This window comes from Oryctolagus cuniculus, chromosome 4, assembly GCF_964237555.1.
Source record: "Oryctolagus cuniculus chromosome 4, mOryCun1.1, whole genome shotgun sequence".
Lineage (NCBI taxonomy): Eukaryota > Metazoa > Chordata > Mammalia > Lagomorpha > Leporidae > Oryctolagus > Oryctolagus cuniculus.
Window position 1 is genome coordinate 147,601,452 of NC_091435.1, and position 5,393 is coordinate 147,606,844.

A 5,393-nucleotide genomic window follows, 5' to 3' on the forward strand; every position below is an offset into this window, starting at 1 on the left:
AGGAAGACCTTTCTCTCTCTGCCTCTCTCTCTCACTAACTCTGCCTGTAAAAAAAAAAAAAAAAAAAAAAAAAAAACCCCTGCCTTTTGCTCTCACTAAAGCTTGCCACATTATACAGAACTTTCAATTCACTGTATGAATAAGCCTAGTCAGTTGAGCAAAAACCTAACACTAAGAAGGGCCTTCACTCCGACAGACAGTACCCTGTCATTCAGAAGTAAACCCAGCGGGGCCGGTGCTATGATGTAGCAGGAAAAGGTGCCACCTGCAGTGCTGGCATCCCACATAGGCACCACCCTGAGTCCTGGCTGCTCCACTTCCGATCCAGCTCTCTGCTATGGCCTGGGAAGGCAGTGGAGGATGGACCAAGTCTTGGGCCCCTGCACCCGCGTTGGAGACCCCGAAGAGGCTCCTGGCTCTGGACTGGCACAGCTCTGGCTGTTACGGCCATTTGGGGAGTGAACCAGCAGATGGAAGATCTCTCTCTCTCTGCCTTTCAAATAAATAAATCTTTAAAAAAAAAAAAGGCATAAACCTAGCACATTTGCAGCTGACACTAAGATGGTATGTTAAAGTATACTATGGCTAAGACATAGCTCTGGTTTGACAAAAAGTCTGGGCTAAATAAACACTAACTGCTTTTCTTATAGTGAATAAGAGAAACAGAGGTCAGATAACAATGCTAGTAACTGCACTGTAAGTCACTACAAGGATTATCATCTATCACCTCTGAGAAATGCACTGGGTCCTTTACAGAATCAGAATTTTAGATCTGAAGAGACTGCTGGTCTATCGTGTTTTAGAGGTAACTGACCTGAAGCTCAGTTTTGCTGGGTTGGCTAGAAAGTTTTCAGGTTAAAGGAAAACAACTTCTGCAAACTCCATGAGAAAACCTGCTGGCACACTTGTTTGGAAGGACATATTTCACCCTGCTCACTCCAAAATTGTGTGCTGTCAATCTAACAAACTGGGTGATGTAAAATAACTTTAAATAATCTTTACAAATGAAAGCACTATACTAAAGATAAATCACAACAGTCCCTCTGTTGTCATTCTGAGAACAGCCTGGTAAGAAGACTGGTGAAAAGACAGGAGTAGAAATAGACTTTAATATTTTAAACTGTTCAAGCTGTAGTTTCTTAGCACAACTGTCAGTCATCCTCAATAACAGCACTGTAAACAACCAACTCTTAGTAGCAGAAAAAGTCGTAGCCAGAAAACATGATGGCAGCGCACCTTGCTTGTTGCAGGCTATTAGAAACGATGGTGTGTTCTTCAGACTCATGCTGTCAATGAGGACTTGATACAGAAACTCAGCCACATCTTTTACCTCTCTCTGGAATGCTGCACTATCCACGACAAACACAACAGCCCTGGAGGGAGGGGAAAAAGAAAAACCAGCCTGTGAACATGCGATTGCACATTAATATCCTGAAAACAGTATCCTGAATTTCTTCTAATTCAATCTCCCTGAATAAACATGATAGGAACACACACAGCTCTGCATATGTGTGATCACACAACATCAATTCTCACTTACCAAAGAACTATTGAGTGCTACGATGCATCAGCGACTGAAGCTGAAAAGATAAATAGAAAGGTGTGTGTGGGGGAGGGGGGGTAAGTCAAAGACTTGGAGGATATAACAGTTGAGCTGAATTTTAGCCAAAAAAAACCTGGGACACAGACTGGGAACTTGTATGTTCAAGGTCCAAGGAAATCAAACACATACGCGGGGACAAGTCAAGGTAAGCCAGTGCACAAGGAAATGTGGGAGGCTCAAGTCAGCCTGCAATGGGGTGTGATACACTGACCTGTGGAGTTTATGCCTTTCTGCCTTACAAAGAATACTGGTGCCTAAATGGAAGACACAGCAAGATTTGAGGACAACTGAACAAGAGGCAGTGCACCAGAGAGGGCCTGACCTAAGGTAGCAACAGTGAATCTTCACATGCCAGGAACAAAGAGGGATCACAGGCAAAAAGCACAGCAGCCCAGGAAAACAGGCAGCAGGCCTCAGAGGCCAGGGCTCAGAGTGCTCATCGGAGACTGGAGCCATGCAGCAGCCCACGTGCAGCTGGGGAGCGGAAACAGAGGCCCTGCGGAGCCTAAAACTTCAGAGCCATCTAGTGGAGGCCATGGCAGAAAATAACTGCAAAAATTGAAACACCAGGCCTCCAGCGCCTCAGAGGGATGCGTGGCATGGATGTCTACTCTTCAGGTGTCTCCCCAAGCAGAGACTGACAGGAAAACGAGCTAGACTCAGGGAAGCCCCATGGCCCCAACAGAGGGGACTCTGAAGCCCCTCCCGCAGCGAGGCTGTCACATCCTAACCACCACCACTATCAGCACACAGGCCCTTGCAGAGGGCTTCTAGGTCAGAGTTACAAAGCAAATGAGAAAATAGCAAAGTTATTATTTTTTAAATGTAGTGTAACTAGCACCCCAAAACTAGAGATAATGTAGCAATCTACAAACTTCTAATTATGGAGAATACTAGAAACTGTAATAAAAAAATAGAACAGCGTGAAAAGAAACATGTTAATTAGAAAAAGGATTATTTTGAAAATAATGAATACAGTGAATAAAATAGCGCAATGGAAAAGCAGCACTTTCAGCCAGAAAAATGTAGTGCACTAGAAAGCTGATGTGAGGGAATCGCACAACGTGACAGAGAAGACACACAAAGGACGCAAACAGTCAGTTTCAGGTGTTGGTAAGAAGCCCAGGGTGTGAGCACCAAGACTGGGAAGACGGCACTACCTGAAGGGATAACGCTGAGAATTCCTCAGGACTGAACAGAGATGTACGTCTTTGGTCTCCAGAATGGCACAGTCGAATTCCAAGTGACGCTAAGTCCATCCCTGGACAGGGTGGGCCCTGACAGACTTCCTGCAGTGAAACGGCATCTGACGGCGGCACGTTCTCATCTGCAGCAGCGCTGTCTGCAGTCAGGAGGCACGCCTTCATGGGATGGCAACAACTGCCACCCAGGACTTTACATGCAATCAAAACTGCCGCTCAAAATGAGTGGGGGCTGCACATTTGGTACAGCAGTTTGCATGCTGCTCGGGACACTCACATCCATAAGAGTGCCTGGGTTCAACTCCTAGCTCTGCTCCCAATTCCTGCTTCCTGCTAATGTCACCCTGTGAGGCAGCAGCTGACCGCTCAAATAGCTGCATTCCTGCCATCCATATGGGAGACCCAGACTGAGCTTCTGACTCCTGGCTTTTGCTGGCCCAGCTCTGGCTGTTGTGGGCATTTGGGAATTAACCAATAGATGGGAGATCTCTATTCCTCCACCTTTCAAGTAAGTAAGATTAATGCTATTTTTTAAAATGAAGGTCAAATAAAGATAGTTTCAAATGAACAAGGATGAAAAATGTTCCTACTCATTTGCCCTCTCTGGAAACTTTTTCTTTTTTTGAAGATTTATGTATTTACTTGAGACGCAGAGTTATAGACAGAGAGAGGGAGAGACAGAGAGAGAGATCTTTCATCTGCTGGTTCACTCGCCAATTGGCAGCAACAGCTGGAGCTGAGCCAATCCAAGGCCAGGAACCAAAAGCGTCTTTTGGGTCTCCCAAGCGATTGCAGGGGCCCAAGCACTTGGGCCATCTTCCACTGCTTCCTAAGTGATTGGCAGGGAGCTGGATCGGGAGTGGAGCAGCTGGGACTCGAAGCAATGCCCATATGGGATGCTGGTGCCGCATGCAGACGCTTAAGCTGCTACACCACAGCGCCAGCCCCAGGAAACACTTTTAAAAGATATATTCAGTGAGAGAAAACAAAACCTAAGAGGAAGAAGCAGAATGTCAAAGGCACTGGGCAGGGCTGACGCTGTGGCGCAGCAAGTTAACGCCCTGTCCTCAAGTGCCGGCATCACATATGGGCACCGGTTCAAGACCCGGCTGCTCCACTTCTGACCCAGCTCTCTGCTATGGCCTGGGATAGCAGCAGCAGATGGCCCAAGTCCCTGGGCCCCTGCACCCACATGGGAGACCCAGAAGAAGCTCCTGGCTCCTGGCTTCAGATCGGTGCAGCTCCAGCTGTTGTAGCCAACTGGGGAGTGAACCATCGGATGGAAGACCTCTCTCTCTCTCTGCCTCTCCTCTCTCTGTAACTCTGACTTTCAAATAAATAAATAAATATTAAACAAACAAAAAAAAAGGCAATGGTGAGTAAAGACATCCCAAGCATTCTGACAAGGCCAAGTAAGCACCACATGTTAAGAGAGAAAATCAGTAATTAACTAGGGTTAAAAAGCAGCATAAGTAAAACAAAGGGAAGTTGTAAGAAAGATTAAAGTTGAAAGTGCATCTGATTAATCTGAAAGATTAAAGATTAAAGTTGAAGTGCATCTGAAGTTCAGGAAAAGCAAACTGATATTCCTGACTTAAGATGCTAATTAAATGCTTTAAAAGGAGACGAGGGGCACTATGAAAATAATAGCAATGACACACTTTCAAACCAACAGAGGGAGAAAACAGATATTCAGGAAACTTGATTACGTCACAAAGTAGGATTAAAGAAATGTACACACCATAGTCAATGTCTTTTCAATTTCATTTGTTTCAGTTATGGACCATTTGAATTTAATCTTCATATTTTCAGTATCATATTTATGCAAAATTCTTTATCAGAGTAATTATACTAAAAGTGTAAAATATTTGGAATTGGCAACAGAAAAAAAAAACAATTTTTACTTAAAAATTAACAATTATAGCAAAATCTACCACTTACAGATTTGTCTCAAGCACCCAAAGAATAAAAATCACCTTTTAATCTGTGACAAACTGCTCATTACCACCATGTATGGATACGGAAGCAATAACAAAGTCTTCAGTCAGAAATGAACCAACTGCCTCGATTCCATCAAATATATGATGCCATCAATTAAAAGACATTACGATGTCTTGGGTAACCAAGAGAGAGAAAATACTCATACAATCAACTAAACTACAACACCACTGCTGTGGGATGTATTCCAGATTCAGGCATACTAAAATATGTCCTCATCAATTCTCCTTCTTTTGGCTAAGATCAAGTGTAGTATCTGTTCTTTTCAGTTTGAAATGTGTCATCAAATTACTGATTTCCCTCTTCAGTTCTTACCCCTGGTAGACAAAACTTGAAGCTTAAGTGTAAGAACCTTAGGAGCAAACTTGAGAGCCAACAGTACTGCAGCATATGCTAAGAGAAACATGGAAACACTGTTCTGTATTTCTGGAGGCATCGATTTTAAGCAATAATAGACTTACGTTATGTTAGAGTTCAGTAAATTCTAGGATCCCTCCTAGCTTTAAAATTTCTTTTGTTCAGATTTTAATTGTCCTACATATTGTTAAATTAATCAGAGAAAATTCAAAATTTAATAATAGGATATAGGA

The 5,393-nt window shown here is 43.6% G+C and overlaps 1 pseudogene; it reads left to right on the forward strand.

The window, feature by feature from the left end:
* The first annotated feature begins 5,020 nt into the window (after positions 1-5,020).
* LOC127483007 (U2 spliceosomal RNA) lies at positions 5,021-5,123 on the forward strand (annotated as a pseudogene).
* Positions 5,124-5,393: the final 270 nt, after the last annotated feature.